Here is a 17,133-nt window from a genome sequence, read left to right on the forward strand (position 1 = left end):
AAAGCTGAAGAGGCAAAATTAGTGCAGAAGAAATTGTCAAAAAATGCCATTGAAGGGGCAATGATAACTAGCACAGACGGATCAAATATACAGCAGGTGATTAATCAAAGGCAGGTTGATCAAGGCAATAATGGGTTTTACCCCAGAGGGAGAGGCTTTCGAGGAAGAGGTTTCCAGAGCAATCAGGGAGGTTTCCAAGGTAATCCAGGAGGTTTTCAAAACATGCAAAATGGCAATCAGGATATGTCAAATGGGCAAATAAGCAGACCACCGCCAATATGTTGGATGTGTCGGATGACAGGGCATCTAGCATGCACATGCAGAAGTCAAGGCATGGTGCAAAACGACCAAGGAATAAGAGTAGGGATGGTGAATCCACCTGTGTTTTTACAGCAGGGTGGAAATGGAGTTGCACAAAATCACACGGTACAACAGCAAGTGCAGGAAGCACAGCAAAGCATGCAACCTCAGACTATGACAAATTTTCTGCAAGAACAGTCTCAACAGTCGCCGATATAACTGTTACAGACAACAAATACAGGACAGGTACTGAATTCTGGAATGAGAAATAACACTAGTGATGGAGGAAGTCCATTCACTCAGCATGGGACAAAGTTATATATGGCTTATGACAGCGCCCTGGGAAACCTGATGTGTTCTATCCTATCAGTGACACCAACCCTCATGAGGAACAAAGGGTAGATGTCCTTATAGGGGATAAAGAGGATTCTTTCTTAGTTGACACAGGTGCAACACACTCGTGTATAAGTGAAGGCAAGTTTTCTTTGGCGATGCTATAAATACTCAGAGCTTCACAACAAGCCGTGTTCAAAAGAGCTTACATATTCCATAGGAAAATGTGACATGAATGTGTCACTGCTGTATTCAGGGCAAACCCCAATAAATATATTAGGACGAGACCTAATGACGAAGTTAAACATGACAATCTCATTCACGGAAAAGGGCATAATATGTTTAACTCCAGGAATGCATTATTTGAACGTATGCAAAATGTTTAAAAAATACACAGGACAAATGGCTATGAGAGCTGTTCCATTGATGAGTTTTTATTTAGGCCAAGAATACCTATGCATGAGGAAAAGGGACAAGTGTTTCCCATGGCAATACACACAGCCATAGTGCAAGGAAAAATGGCATTGATCGACGGTTGTGATGACGAAGGCACACAATGGTGCACAGTAATCGCCATTGAGGAAGGGTACAGATTGACTGACGTCACTGATGACGATCTGTTTGAAGAGCAAACAGGCGTAGATGAAACGACAGTTGAGGTTAATCTCATTTACTGGGTGAAAATGATCAAAAGGGTACCCCAGAAAATGATGCTGGCACAAAAACGTCCTGAATATTTTGACGACGACATGGCAAAAGTGCCTGTCTCAGTGTGGACCACAGGCTTTTATGAGGTAGGCTTGTTGAAAGGAGTCGGAGAAGTAAAGATTAAATTGAAACCAGGAGCAATTTTACCAAAAGCATGACAATATCCCATGTCTAGGGAAGCAGATGAAGGGATTTTCAAGACAATTTCTGCTATGATGGATCAGGGCATCTTAGTGACGTCAGAGTCGTCATGCAGCATCGCGGTTTATCCATTTAAAAAATCAAAGGGAGGGTCTTGGCGTTTAATCCAAGATCTGCGCCCGATAAATGATATTGTGGAGGCCGAATTCTCTCTAGTTGTCATGATCCCTGCCCCCAGCCCCCTGAGATACCAGACTGGCGCCAGGCTCACACACAGCCTTAAGATTCACTTGGCATTGGACTTGAAATGCATTGTGGGCAAGATGGATACCCCCACATAACCCAGTTCCTTGAACTGAGTGTACAGTCTAGCCTTTTGGGTGTGGTTCAACCCAGGGATACCTGGGATACCTGAGATACCTGAAGGCTATTTAACCACGCCTGGGCCGAGAAACACGCTTTGTGTTTATCTGCACCTGCAGCGTGACACAGTGCTCGGACCGGTCTCCTGAAGGCCTTTGCCTTTCCTCCGCATCCCGCGCACCTGCAAAAACAAGAACAACATTATTATTAGACTTACCTTAAAGAGCACCCAGCTTCCATCCATCGCACCTCCAGTCCGGTGGGCAGCTACGGCGGTGTCATCTCCATCTCGGCACGCCACATCCAAGGGAAGGATAAACGAACAGAAGAAAAGACATTAGTAAGCAATCTGCATAACTTAGCTTACTCGAAAACTTACTCGAAAGAAGAGTCGAATGCTTACCTGAACTTAAGCCGCTCGGGGTAACTTCAGCTCCGGAGCATCCCAGCATCCTGCAAGGGGAAAAGACATTCCAGGTTAGCACGGAAAGCTAAGGAGGCGCCACTCATCACGCTTACTCACCACACCTCATCCTCTGAGCTGGCAACCACGCTGGGATATTGCAGCACCTGAAAGGGACACAGAGACGAACATTGGTTAATGCAAAGAAGAGCGGACAGCATCGCACATCTCGCTCTCACTCAGTTAGTGCTCAGCTCATCTCAGCAGCACGACGTCATCTCCTACCCCTCTCCAACACCTAAGGGAGAAGAGACATGTTATAGAAAGAACAAGAGTTAAAAGGACAGTTCATAAGACTCATTCTACTTACCGGTCAGGCTGATGTTACAGCAAGCCCAGTCCGTCGGGCCCGCGCCAGTGAAGCAAATAGGCAGCATCGAGCCTGCATCATTCAATGCACCCCTGCACCGAAGGGCAGGACGGAGAGCGTGCTGCACAAGAAAACAAGGTGAGGAGTGGACAAGGGGGAAGGTTTGGTCCCCAGGGAAGAGGGGGTCAAGCAAGCAGCTTCCAGGGAAGGATTTTTAATGAAAATACAGGACTCTGCGCCATCAAATAAAGGTAATTTTATGTCATTGTTACTTTATTTTAAGTATTTAAGAAATTAATTCAGGTCAGGAGACAAGCCTATACATACTTTGTTAGCTTTTCTGGTAATTTTCATAACACTTATCCACACGGCGCATGTAAATGTAGAATGCTGTGGGATAGAATGCGGTGTTCAATGAAGACGCGAGCTTTGCGTCGCCGTGGCAACCGCGCGTAGTGATGACACACAGTATAAGAAGGCGTATTCAGCAAGCACTCGGCTTACCTGCCGACGCGTGCGACTATTTGTGTTCCAGGAACAGGTAAGAGAGGACCGCCTATGTTAGGGCTTACTTTCTGATGGGATCTAGCGTTAAAGGCACTCAATAATTATTAACGGATGCAAGGGACAGCAACAATATGAGTTAAATGTTGTGTTTTCCGTATCGAAACATTTTGTCATGGCACGTAGTGGATTACTTATACGGATATATAGTGATGGTTAACTACAATTGTATTCACTACGGTAGTTACAATGGTTCAAAAAATACTTTTTTGTTTGGGGAAAAGTATTATTGTCACAATACGCATGGCATTTAATACATTGTTATATAGTAATGGTTTGTGACCCTTAAGTAGAGTTGTGTTTGCCCGATTGGTAACGGGCTTGATTTACTTGCACGAGCGAAAATACGTAGTTGCTATGGGCAACTTATAAACACACAATTTATGTATAATTTAGCCACTTTGGATGGCAACAACAAGAAACAAGAAGGTCGAGAATGACCAACATTTCAGTAATGCAACTTGAAGTGTAGAAATATTATACTTTATTTGTCCTACTTCCATTTTTTCTTTAGATTGTTACTGGGGATTTTACCCCGTTAATACTACATGGACATCAGTCATATGAACTGGTTACATCCAATTTCGGGTAAAGACATCCATCAAGTGTCAGATTGTTTCAAGGGACTATTGAAGAATTTGGTTAATTTATTCAATGAATTGAAGAACAAAGATTAATAATTGGTTTTTCTTTCTTTCTTTGTTTTGTCTTTTATGTACTTTCATACACAATAATATATTATGATATTCTTGTTTTTTTTGGTACACCCATGAATCCTTCCTTTTTGCCCATCCTTGGGTATGATATTTGAATGCTGGAATTATGTCTTACTTGACAACGTCATTTATACGAATTGCTTTTTGATTATGATATATTGTATGTTTTATATAATTTTGGGTAGCCCGGATTTGAAAAAGGCTCAGCGGAGCCGAAACATGTTATCATTTATGGGCTCAACGTTTTTGATGAACAATAAAGCAACAATGACATAAAATTACCTTTATTTGATGGCGCAGAGTCCTGTATTTTCATTAAAAATTCTTTCCTGTGTCTGGGACGGTTAGGCTTTTTTACCGTCCTTATACAGTCGACCTGCGACATTTTGGACCGGATTTCTGATAGCTACTTAAGAAATTTCATTCAAACTCTTATTCCGTACAAATAACTTATGGGATTGTAAGGAGTCGCCTTTTCAGAGCAAAGTTCTTTAAAGCCACAGATTTTTGAAAAGCTTCCAGGGAAGGGTTTGAGGTCGTAGGAGGTCCAAACAGGCTGAGTGGCGTCCCTGTGGATACAAGGTGAGCGTTACAGAATGCAAAGCCTCAAACCATAATCCACCTGGGCGTCATGGAAACATCAGAAACCAACCAGTTAGCCCAAATGTTGGGGCAGCTACGTGCCGAAGTACACACAGCCAGGCAGGAGACCAACACCCTGAGGAGAGAGTTGATAGTTGCTAAACAACATACTGATGATTTAAGCCGGCAACTTCTCCAGTCACAAGCCGGACATGCACCATTAAAAGGTAACATGCCTTCAATGCCAGTACCATCAGCCAACCCAGTCCAGATAACCCTTCCTGCGGCAGTTCCCTTGGCCCCGCCCGAGCGATTCACAGGGGAACCCAAGAAGTATGCAACATTTATGAATCAATGCCGTCTGCATTTCCTTTGCAGGCCAGGGGCCTTTCCGAATGACCAATAACGGGTCGCTTTTATGCTATCCTATCTGAGTGGTAGTGCCGCAGACTGGTCTGTAACCTTTGTTAATAAAGATGATCCTTTGCTACATGACTTCAGAGGTTTTCAGCAGGAGATGGAGAAACTCTTCGCCCGTCGTACTCATAGACAGACATTAGACAACGAACTTCTGTCCCTTCTTCAAGGGAACCAAGACCTATTAACATACATAGCACGTTCAATAGAATCGTGGTTGAAGCTGAATGGCCTGAGGAGAAGAGAACCACGTTATTTCATTGGGGTCTGCGGGGAGAGCTAAAAGATGTTCACGCACAAGTAGTGAAGCCCCCGAAGGACTGTGCAGAATTTATTAACCTTGTTGTTCAATTGGACCATAGATGGCAAGACCGAAGAGCTGATCGAACCAGACCGGACCCTCGCCCTATGTATGTGCGTTCAAAGGGCAATGTCTCTCGAACAACAGACAGTTCAGGGGAACCAATGCAGATCGGAGGGATCAGATCCCCCTTGACCAAGGCGGAAAGGGATAAAAGGAGACAGCAGCAGTTATGTTTGTACTGTGGAAAGTCCGGCCATTTCCTTAAAGAATGCCCAGTGAAGCCCCCGAAGAGAACCGTAGGAGCCACGGACAAGGAAGATACCACCAAGGAATCGGAAAACTGCCAAGCCCGGCAAGTGTAGGGGTCCACTTGTCGAGCAAAGAAAGTGAACTACAGACCTCCCATTTTGCACTGTGATCTTGATCAATTACCAACAACCATCTCGGATGCACGCAATAAGAGCGTACATATACAGTGGGGCCGTTGGGAACTACAGAGACCAAGATCTCACAGCAAAGATGGGGCTTCCTTTATGCCCTAGGTCAACCACAGACACTTTTACCACTGTTGATGGCACAGAAATAGCTTCTGGTCCAGCAACCAATGCACTGCAACCTTAACCCTTCAATGCCAGGATGGACATCAAGAATCTATCGCTTTCTACCTCATCAAGGCTCCTCAGTTCCGGTTGATTTTAGGAATGCCGTGGTTGGTAGCTCGTAATCCTCGAATAGATTGGCGAGCAAAAGAATTGGCCTTCTCCGAGAGTTGTGCTCACACGTGTTACCGCCAAGGGAGACAACCAATTGATACCAGAACTTCTACGCTTGGAACAGTGGCAAACGGTACCGTACCAAGTGAATACCAGGATTTTCAAGATGTATTTCAGAAGGAACAAGCTAATACCCTACCACCGCACAGACCATACGATTTCCAGACCGACCTGATACCCGACGCACAGATCCTTTGTGGACAAATCTATGCACTCACTGAACCAGAAAACCAGCACCTGAAGTCTTATTTAGACCAATACCTGGCAAACGGATTCATCCGTCCCTCGAAGTCTCCAACAGTCAGTCCCCTATTCTTCGTGCCAAAGAAGGAAGGGGACTTCAGAACGTGCATTGACTATCGAGCACTGAACCAGATTACTGTAAAGAATTTTTACCCTCTGCCGCTAATCCCTGAACTGCTTGATCAAGTCAAAGATGCCCAAATATACACACAATTAGATCTGAGAGGAGCCTATCACCGTGTTCAAGTGAAAAAGGGTGACGAATGGAAAACCGCCTTTCGTACCAAGTAGGACCTGTACGAATATCAAGTTATGCCCTTTGGCCTTTGCAACGCGCCTGCTGCATTTCAATATTTCATGAACGATGTCTTAAGGGAATTAATTGATGTCCCTGCCCTAATATATATTGACGATATCCTAGTATACTCTGCATTGAAGCAGGACCACGTCAAACATGTTTGATCCGTACTGGCAAAACTCAGCAGACATCAGCTCTACGCCAAACTCGAAAAGTGCTCATTTCATTTCTCCGAGGTGGAGTTCCTTGGCTTCATTCTCAGCCCGAATGGAATCCGAATGGATGTACAGAAGGTAGATGCTGTCTTAAACTGGCCATCGCCAAATTAATTCATGGGAGTCCAGAGCATGTTGGGTTTTGCAAACTTCTACCGCCGGTTCATCCCGGGGTTCTCGCAAATAGTGCATCCCATCACATCATTACTAAGAAAATGCAATTAAGTGTTTCATTGTACAGAAGAAGCAGAAAAGGCTTTCCAGAACTCAAGGCGAGATTCACTTCTGCCCCAATTCTGCATCATCCTCGCCCAGACGTCCCGTACGTGGTGGAGACGGACACCTTGACTATGGCTATGGGAGCCATCCTCTCACAAAAGGAACCAGAAACGGGTCAATTACACCAAGTTGCCTCTGGTCGCGTAAATTCACACCCCCCGAGCTCAATTATGCTATCACGGACAAATAACTCTTAGCCATCAAGTCAGCATTTATGGCCTGGCGACATTATCTTCTAGGTGCCAGACACACTATCACCGCAATAACTGACCATCTAAACCTCCAGTACCTAAAGACAGCAAAGGCTCAATCTTCACGACAATTACACTGGGTCCTTTTCTTCGCTGAATATGACTGCGTGATCACGTTTCGACCAGGAGTAAAAAACGGGAAAGCCGATGCCCTTTCCCGTATGGGGGTTGATGAAAAGGGATACAAGACCACTGACCCGATAGCCATCATCCCAAGTGACAAAGTCCTAGGAATCACAGCAACCATAACCCAGAATTAGTTACATGAAAAAATCCAAAGCTTAATAAATTCTGATCAATTACAAGAGTGGAGTACACAGGGGGAACATTACTCAATAAAGGACCAGTTGCCCTACTTCAGGAACCGTTTATTCTTGCCGAACTAGGAACTATGAGAGTAAGTCATGTCCGGTTATCATGATTCTTTAATCGAAGGCCATCCTGGAATTGCAAAAACCTTAGCCAAGGTAAAACGGAGTTACTGGTGGTCCACGTGGCGTAAAGACATTATCCAATTCATCCTAACCTGTGGAGTGTGTGCACAAAACAAATCATCCAAGCAGAAGCTGGCTGGACTCTTACGACCATTGGATATTCCATCCGCACCCTGGCACATGTTATCCCTCGACCTTATTACCGACTTACCACCCAGTCAGGGGTTTAACACCATTCTAGTGGTCGTGGACCTGTTTTCAAAAATGGCACACTTCATTCCTCTTACGGGTCTCCCAAACGCTTCCACTTTGGCAAAGGTATTTCTAGAACGCATCATACGGCTCCATGGGTTTCCTTCGGTACTGGTCTCAGATCGAGGTACTCAATTTGTGTCCAACTTCTGAAGGAAGTGCTGCTTTATGGCCCAAATCGACATCCGACTATCCACCAGTCACCATCCCCAAATGGATGGTCAAACTGAGAGAACAAATCAAATACTCGAGCAGTACCCACGCTGTATGTTACATCAAGCGGAAGGAAGCTGGTTAGACCTATTATGGATAGCTGAATATGCCTATAATTATTCCATACACACCAGCACAGGGCAGATGCCCTTTCATACCATATAAGGCAGACATCCACGCACTTCCGAGTTAGACGTCCCTATGACTTTAGAAATGCCAGCAATTAAAACCTTGCACACAACCATTTCTCAAACCTTTAAAAGGGCAGCCGAATACTTACTCCAAGCTAAGAATCGCCAGAAGAAGTTTGCAGACCAACGCCGTGTAAAAGCCCCCAATTACCAAGTTGGAGACAAAGTCTGGCTGGCATCTAAACACGTGCCCATTAAAGGAACCCGGACCTTCCGTCCAAGATACCTGGGTCCATTCACCATCACCTCCGTGATAAATCCAGTAGCAGTCAAACTAGCCTTGCCATCTAACATGCAGATTCATCCTGTATTCCACGTATCTCTCCTAAAACCTGTTCAACCTGGGACCCGTGTTGCAACGCCACGAAAGCCAATAGTAATCGTTGGAGAGCCAGAATTTGAGGTCAAGGACATCCTGGATTCAAAGTATGTCAGATCCAATCTATACTATCTAGTGGACTGGATAGGGTATGGAACCTTGCGAGTATATCAATGCACCACGCTTGCTTAGAAGATTTCCTCAAAACCATCCAACCAAACCAGGGCCAGACAAGAGAGCCACCATGAGAGGGGCCTTGGGGGGGAGTGCTGTCATGATCCCTGCCCCCAGGCCCCTGAGATACCAGGCTGGGGGCAGGCCACGATCACCTATATGGCCTCTAAAGGCCTCTCCATCCTCCCAGAGACCCACTTGGAGTCAGACCTGGCGCCTGTGGCACCAGGCTCATACACAGCCTTAAGATTGACTTGGCATTGGACTTGTAATGCATTGTGGGCAAGATGGATGCCCCCACATAACCCAGTTCCTTGAACTGAGTGTACAGTCTAGCCTTTTGGGTGTGGTTCAACCCAGGGATACCTGGGATACCGGAAGGCTATTTAAACCACGCCCAGGCCGAGAAACACGCTTTGCGTTTCTCTGCACCTGCATCGTGACACTCACCATGCTTGGATCTGTCTCCTGAAGGCCTTCACCTTTCCTCTGCATCCCACGAACCTGCAAGAACAAGAACAACATTATTATTAGACTTACCTTAAAGAACACCTAGCTTCCATCCATCGCTCCTCCAGTTCGGTGGGCACCTGCGGCAGTGTCATCTCCATCTCGGCACACCGCATCCTAGGGAAGGATAAACGAACAGAAGAAAAGACATTAGTAAGCATTCTGCATAACTTAGCTTACTCGAAAACTGTAAGAAGAGTCAAATGCTTACCTGAACTTAAGCCGCTCAGGGTAACTTCAGCTCCGGAACATCCCAGCGACCTGCAAGGAGAAAAGACATTCCAGGTTAGCACGGAAAGCTCATCGCGTTTACTCACTGCACCTCATCCTCTCAGCTGGCAATCACGCTGGGATATTGCAGCACCTGAAAGGGACACAGACGAACATTGTTTAACGCAAAGAAGAGTGGGCAGCATCGCACATCGCGCTCTCACTCACCGTTAGTGCTCGGCTCATCGCAGCAGCACAACGCCATCTCCGACCCCTCTCCAACACCTAAGGGATAAGAAACATGTTATAAAAAGAAAAAGAGTTAAACGAACAGTTCATAAAACTCATTCTACTTACCGGTCAGGCTGAAGTTACAGCAAGCCCAGTCCGTTGGTCCTGTGCCAGTGAAGCAACTAGGCAGCATCGAACCTGCATCATTCGATGCACCCCTGCACCGAAGGGCTGATCGGAGAGCGCGCTACACAAGAAAACAAGGTGAGTAGTGGACAAGGGGGAAGGTTTGGTCCCCAGGGAAGAGGGGATCCAGCAAGCAGAGACTAAAGAGTTAAACTCTGGCAATCTTGTGTTTAGGGCCCAGTCGAACAGCTTCCAGGGAAGGGTTCGAGGTCGTAGGAGGTCCAAACAGGCTGAGTGGCGTCCCCATGGATACCAAGTGAGCGTTACACTAGTCCCTAATCCAACCACAATCCTATCTAATATACCGTTGAGGCAAAATATTTCACGGTGATTGACTTGAAAAATGCATTTTTCTCAATCTCATTACACAAAGACTCGCAAGATTTGACATCATTCACATTCAGACAAATTTCTCTGATAAGTACAAGGTTACCTCAGGGGTACTGCGAGTCTCCTTCGATTTTCAACAGAGTCCTGCAGATGGACCTAAGCAATTTTGCATTAGAGAGTGTTGTCTTGCAATATGTGGCCATCTTAATTTGCAACACGACAGAGGAAACGTGCAGACACAATTCTATTCAGCCATTGACTGTATTGGTTGAGAAAGGATATAAAGTTGACAAAGAGAAGTTACAGTATTGTCAGCAAGAAGTGCTGTACATAGGCCAGCTGATCTCGCATGAGGGGAAAGGGCTTACCCCTGAAAGGGCTGAAGCCATACTAAACACAGCCAAGCCACACACGATAAAACAAATGCAGAGTTTTCTAGGATTATGCAATTATGTCAGAGCATGGGTCTTTGACGACAGCTCTTATACCAAGCCGTTGTTACAAGCCCTAAAGAAAGCACAGGTGGCGAAAGAAATATTGAATGGACCGAAACCATTGAAGAAGGGTTTGTTGAACTAAAAAAGGCCATTTGCACTGCACCAGTTCTAGGGATTCCCAATTATGCAGAGGAATTCTACCTGCTTTCACACACGAATGGCAGTGTCATGACGGCAGTACTCACACAGAGAACCATGTTGGGTACAAGCCCCTTGCATACTACGGTGGGAATTTGGACCCAGTAATCAGAGGTAATTTCCCATGTGAACAAAGTTTAGCTGCCGCAGCGTTCGCAATAGAGGAGGCTATAACCATTGTGATGGGATGCTCAATGACGTTATTCGTTGAGCACGCATTATTTGTTATCTTAGAGAAACCAAAAGGCACATTGACATCTCAGAGAGCTTCTGGTTATGAAGTGATCATATCAAATCCATCGATTAAAATAGTTTGATGTGAGATTGTGAACCCAGCTATGTGTATAGCAGAGCCAGTCACTGAAGGTGAGCCAATCCATGACTGTGCGAACTATGAAGAATTTTATGATGAGATTCCCAGAGTGAAAGAAAATGCTTTAGCAGAAGGTAAATCATCTTTGTTGATGGCTCTTCGAGAATCACAGGCACCGCTGTGATGAAGCACATGGCAAATGGAGAATTTCGAGTGCTCATTAGTGCATGATTACCATCTCATTATTCGGCACAAGCTGCAGAATTATTGGCGTTGATACTCGCACTCGAGAATCACGCAGACCAGGAAGTGACGGTGTACAGTGACTCTGCCTATGTGACATCAACAGTGCACGTAGGCCTAGCGTGCTGAAAAAGGAGGGACTGCCTCCGAGCGGACGGCATGCCAGTGCAGCACATAGCCGTATTGGACATGCAAATTAAGGCACTGCAACTCCCAGTGGGCATAGCGGTTGTGAAATGCGCCACCCACACCAAAGGGACAGATTTGATCTCACAAGGAAATCAAGCAGCAGACACGGAAGCCAAGCGTGTGGCAACCAAAGACGAAATAATAATGAATATGGAAATAACCGATGTGCATGAGAGAATGATTGTTGCACAAAGTGAACCTGAAAGTTACAGTAATATGGAGAAAACCCAATTAATGGAGCTCCAAGGAAAAGCACCACAGGAAGAAAAGAACCCCTGGAAGCGGCAAGGGTGTTCTTTAATCCCCTCCAAAAGCTTGTGGCAATAAGACAGCACTGGAAAACCGGTATGCCTATAGACTTTTTAGAGGAGTCATTCTAAGGCCCAATGGACCTTTTCAGCACTTGCATGTCGATTATGTCGATATGATTCAAGTATGTAACGGGTAAAGGTATCTAATTGTTGCGGTGTGTCCATTCTCTAGATGGATAGAAGCAGGTCCATTTAAACCCCCAGACTCTACCCGTGCGGCCAAATTTCTGGTGAGGGAGGTATTTCCCAGATGGGGAATATGTGAGGCCATGAGGTCAGACAATGGGCCTCACTTTGTTAATGCAGTATTTGAACAGATCAGCCTGTTCCTTGGTATAAAGCACAGGTTTTCTACAGTGTATCATCCTCAAGGAAATGGGATATGTGAAAAGTTCAATGGCTTGTTAAAGGGCACTGAATGCGCTCAGAAACCAGCCTGGTTCTGACCACCATCTCACTCCGCATGAAATCGTAACCGGCAGAAGGATGCACACGCCACTGACACCCCGAAATAGAGCTAGATGTGATGATCAGCCAACAGGGGAAGTGTTAGGATCAGAAATGCAAAATTACTTCAATTGCATGACATCTTGTCTTACTGTAATTTCCGGACAGCTGCAGCGACGTCAAAAAAGGTGCAGGGCAGCACAGAACACAGAAGGAGATACTACAACAGACCAAGTTCAGGGTTAACGTGTTCTACAACTGTTCCCTGGGGACACGGTCCAGGTGAGAAACCACACGAGAAAAAAGTGGGACGAGCCAAGGTTCAACGGTCCCTTCAGAGTGGAGGACGTCACTCCCTCTGCAGTCAAGTTACAGGGAAGAAGAGCCTGGATCTTTCTGGGTGACATCAAGCCATACATCGGACAAGACCCTCTGCCCTCACCCCAACGCATAGAGACTACAGACGACGGGGAAGAACCACAGCATGTGCAGACTAGATCCATGACGAGGAAGTAGGACGCATGACCAGCAAAGTAAAGGCAAAGAACTTTTGTGCAATGTTGTGGCTTAATTTTGGAAATTTCCTCTGAACAAAATAAGGGGATAAGGATATAAACACAGACACGCTGTGCGTCCTAGTTGCAGGGTGAAGAAGAAAATTACACGTATAAGCCACAACATAGTCTGTTGACTTTGAACTTTGGACTGGGGCATACTAAAGCCTCGATAAGAAAAGATATGCCAAATTTTGATCGAGAATACGCAAATTGGAAGAAAATACAGTATCCATACTCTTTTAACACAGAAGCTTTATTTGGACTCACTTATGGTGTCACACAGTAGTGACATCACTAAGGACGTTTTGATCTATTTGGAGTTAGTACTGAGATCATACCCGCCATCAGTGGGAAAGCTCACTAACATCATTAACTTTCTTCAGGACCCTGAACATGAAAAGACAATAAGGTCTCATTGTGATTGCCGAGCAGTTCCTTTTGCTTCCGGAGTACAGCGAGGACAAGACAAATGTCCCTGTCACCAGAAAATAGCAGACAAGCTAGCAATGTGTTTTTTCACCGAATTGAGGACTTTCCAGAGCTTGTGGGGAGACCTGCCAGTGTTGATGTCCTCACTTTCATCAGAGACCCAGCAAACTCTACACAGATGAGCATGCTCCTGCATGGTATTGTAATGCAGGTCGCACTTTCTAATCATCATCAGAATTACCGGAGAAGAGTGTAAACTTTCTGTTGAGGGACAGATTGAGAAAGTGTTGCAATAGAGCTTTACTTCTGTTTATGCTGACAACGAAACAACATGTCTTCTAGAGTGAGACAAATAAGAGGCATTGGGCATCATTACGACCCAGGCAGTACGGAGTGAACAGCGCCGTAAAAGGTGCCGGCGCCGTTCACTCCGTACCGCCGCATTACGATTTCCCCTCGCGGGACTCGGTAAGCACGCATGGGGAAACCAGACGTGCTTACCGGGTCCCGCGAGGGGAAGAGGGAGCAAACAACGGGCCATCTCGTAATGGCCCGTTGTTTGCTCCCTCTCCCATTCCCATTCAGCCCTATGGGGGCTGAAATGGGAATGGGGAAGGGCCGTGTCCGGGTCCTTGGAGGGAGGAATTACTGGGCCTTCAGAACTCGGAATGGCCCGGTAAATCCTCATTCCGAGGACCCGGACCCCGACACGATTTCGGCGGCAGCCATGCCGCCAATAGCGGCATGGTTACCGCCAAACTAGTAATGAGGACCATTGACTGGGAGCTTGTTTATTTTGAACACGCAAATTAGAGACTTGCTGAACTTATTCCCTTATTTGACATTTTCGTATACGAAAAAGAGAACTGTTTCCAGAGACAAGAGACAATCTATTATTCAGGCAATGAGAACAATCGTTCCAGTATCTGCAACCTGTAAGCAGAAACAGCAGAACCCACATATAACGACATTAACTAGAATGTATTAAAGAGTTAGTTTTACTTCCTTAGATGATCGAGATGGGCAACCAAAATAGTAATCTTGTCCTCCTTCAGGAGGAGAGACGCTCATATTGGCCCGAAAATAAGTGCTGTAGATTAACCTACAGAGGATTTATGTACCTATGCATAGTATTCATTATTGTTTTATTGTCACTGACGATTTCAACTGCATTTTTCATTGGTGCACAAAGCTTTCCGAATCCAGTGCACCCACCGAATGATGTACGCATGAAACCCACAAAGGTGCCCAGACCTTACATAGTAATTCCAGTCCCTGGAAGGTCTGATAGCGGAATGAGTGAACTTGAGATGGATGTGATGAGCAATAACACACACACACTTGTGGTAACAAACAAATTGAACCGCTGGAGACAGGGTCGGCAGAGCAAACATGAAAAGGGGTTAATGAAAAACACACACACACAAACGATGAGTGCATATACAGCTGGTCTAGTGTCAATAACTACAGAACCACAGCCAAGGAATGGGAGAAGTTTGAACAACCTACGATGAGAAGCACCACGCTAAGTGAAGTCAAGAGACGAATGGAGAAAGCTGAACTTTTAAGGAATCAAAAGGAGTTAGAGACTAAACGAACAGAGATAGCATTGACAAGCATGCCTGATCCAATGAAAAGAACAAGTACAAGTCCTGCAAAACTATCACGTGCAGAGATGATAGCATAATCAATTTGGCCATTCATAGCCAAAGCCAGGAAAAGGCAAAGAGATAAGGAAGGAATGACAGAGCTTTCTACTAGTAAGAGAACCCAGATGGAGATACCTAAAAATCCTCCAACAAGAAGAAGCTATATGGATGCGGTTAAGGATGTAATTATAGCAAACTACAGAAAAACCTTAAGAATCAGAAGAAACACACAAGAAGACAACAAGGAACTAAACAACTACCTGGACAGCACAGCACACTTGGGAAAGAACATATGGTACCAACATATAAAAGAAGTTGGAAGGCGAATTTTCAGTTGAAGAATGCTTTATTTGTGCACTCCTACCTTACAGCATGGGGAAGTCATGAATCTTCGTAGCTGTTGAAATAGATGTGCAGACAGCACATTATCTGTCACATATAGCAATGTGCAAGACCAGAGGCCAGTTCATGGGAAGAAATGCTTCATTCAAATGGGCAACTGAAGGAACTGATCCAAATGAAGATGATTATGTCCAGGACATAAAGACAAGAAACAATGGAAAAACAAAGAACATTGTGATCAGCTATGAGCAGCCTTGAGTTAAAGGAGCAGAGATCAGAAGAGAGGCAAACCAAAGACTGAACGTTCAAGGGAAAACTCCAGAAGAAGCTCGGAGTTGGAAGAACAGAGGTCAAATGCAAACTTGGGGAACAGTACTCTCACCAGATGGATGGGAAAGAGGAGTGGTGATCTGCAGAGCATGGGTAGTTATTGGACGTTACCAGGCTACTATTGACATAGTACAGAATGGATGTAAGCCATTATGGCCAAAGCTTGATAAACCTTTGACATGGGTCGAAGACAAAGGAGGACCCTTGCAGATAGTGCCATTGGAGAGCCCAACATTCAGCTTCAGAAATAATGGTACAAGAAAAATGGGAGAGAATCTGAATTTTGGTTGAATCTTTGATGCTCCAGGAATGATACATGGTACTGCAGTGATCATAGATCATTATTGGGCATGTGGATTCAAAGCATGTATCAGATTACCAAAGAATTGGGGAGGTATATGCACATTAGTGAAGCTACATGTTCCAGCATTGGTGATTCCAAAAAGTGATTTGAATATTGACAGTTTCTTCCCGAAAGCAGATGCTCACCTGAGAAAGAAGAGATCTGTGGAACTGATGAACCCGAATGAAGAGAGAGAATTACTTTTCTGCTAAATCAGAAGAAGCCTTTCATGCGATCCCGTATGAACACAGGTTGTTCATCCTCACCTCATAACTGTTCATGACAATTCTGATGCCAAGAGTCCAGGTTGGAGCAAATACTAAATGGTTGCAGATAACCAGATGGGAGTTACTGCAGACCACCAACACGACCATGAAAGGATTCAATGCCATCAAGGAAGAGTTAAGGGCGATTTGACTAATGTCTCTCCAGAACAGATATGTCCTTGACATGATCACAGCTATGGATGGAGGTGTTTGTGCAAAAATCGGAGAATCATGTTGCACATGTATACCATCTCACGATGACGAAAATGGAACCTTAACAGAGGCCATAGTTATGCTGACAAAAGTACAGAATCAGATGATTGATGAAGTTGACGAAATTGATGATGACAGCTGGTTTGGATCACTATTTTCCTGGGTTCCACAATGGATGGCAGATGCATTCAAATTCCTAGGAGCCCTGCTAGTGATGATATTGCTTGGATTTTGTGTTATCAAGATAATAATATCTCAGTGCCAGAAAACTGCAAAAAAGGCCATAGGGATGAAAATCATGTTGATGTCGAGTCAGGATGGAAACCAAAGGACCTGACTGATGAAGAAATAGTGAACTTTGTGAAAGCCAGCATTTATGCACCAGAAGGAACACAGTTCCGGTATCCAAGGAAACACAGAAATTTTGTAGGAAGATGGATCCATTGCAGTCCAAGTGGGCAATGTCAACTAATGACATGGAACAAGAATGAGCACATGAGAACAGCAGGAAGCTTGAAAAGAGTCATAAAAATATGGACCCCAAAGAAATATTTCT

This window comes from Ambystoma mexicanum, chromosome 1q (genome assembly GCF_040938575.1).
Source record: "Ambystoma mexicanum isolate Mex_15411 chromosome 1q, UKY_AmexF1_1, whole genome shotgun sequence".
Taxonomy (NCBI): domain Eukaryota; kingdom Metazoa; phylum Chordata; class Amphibia; order Caudata; family Ambystomatidae; genus Ambystoma; species Ambystoma mexicanum.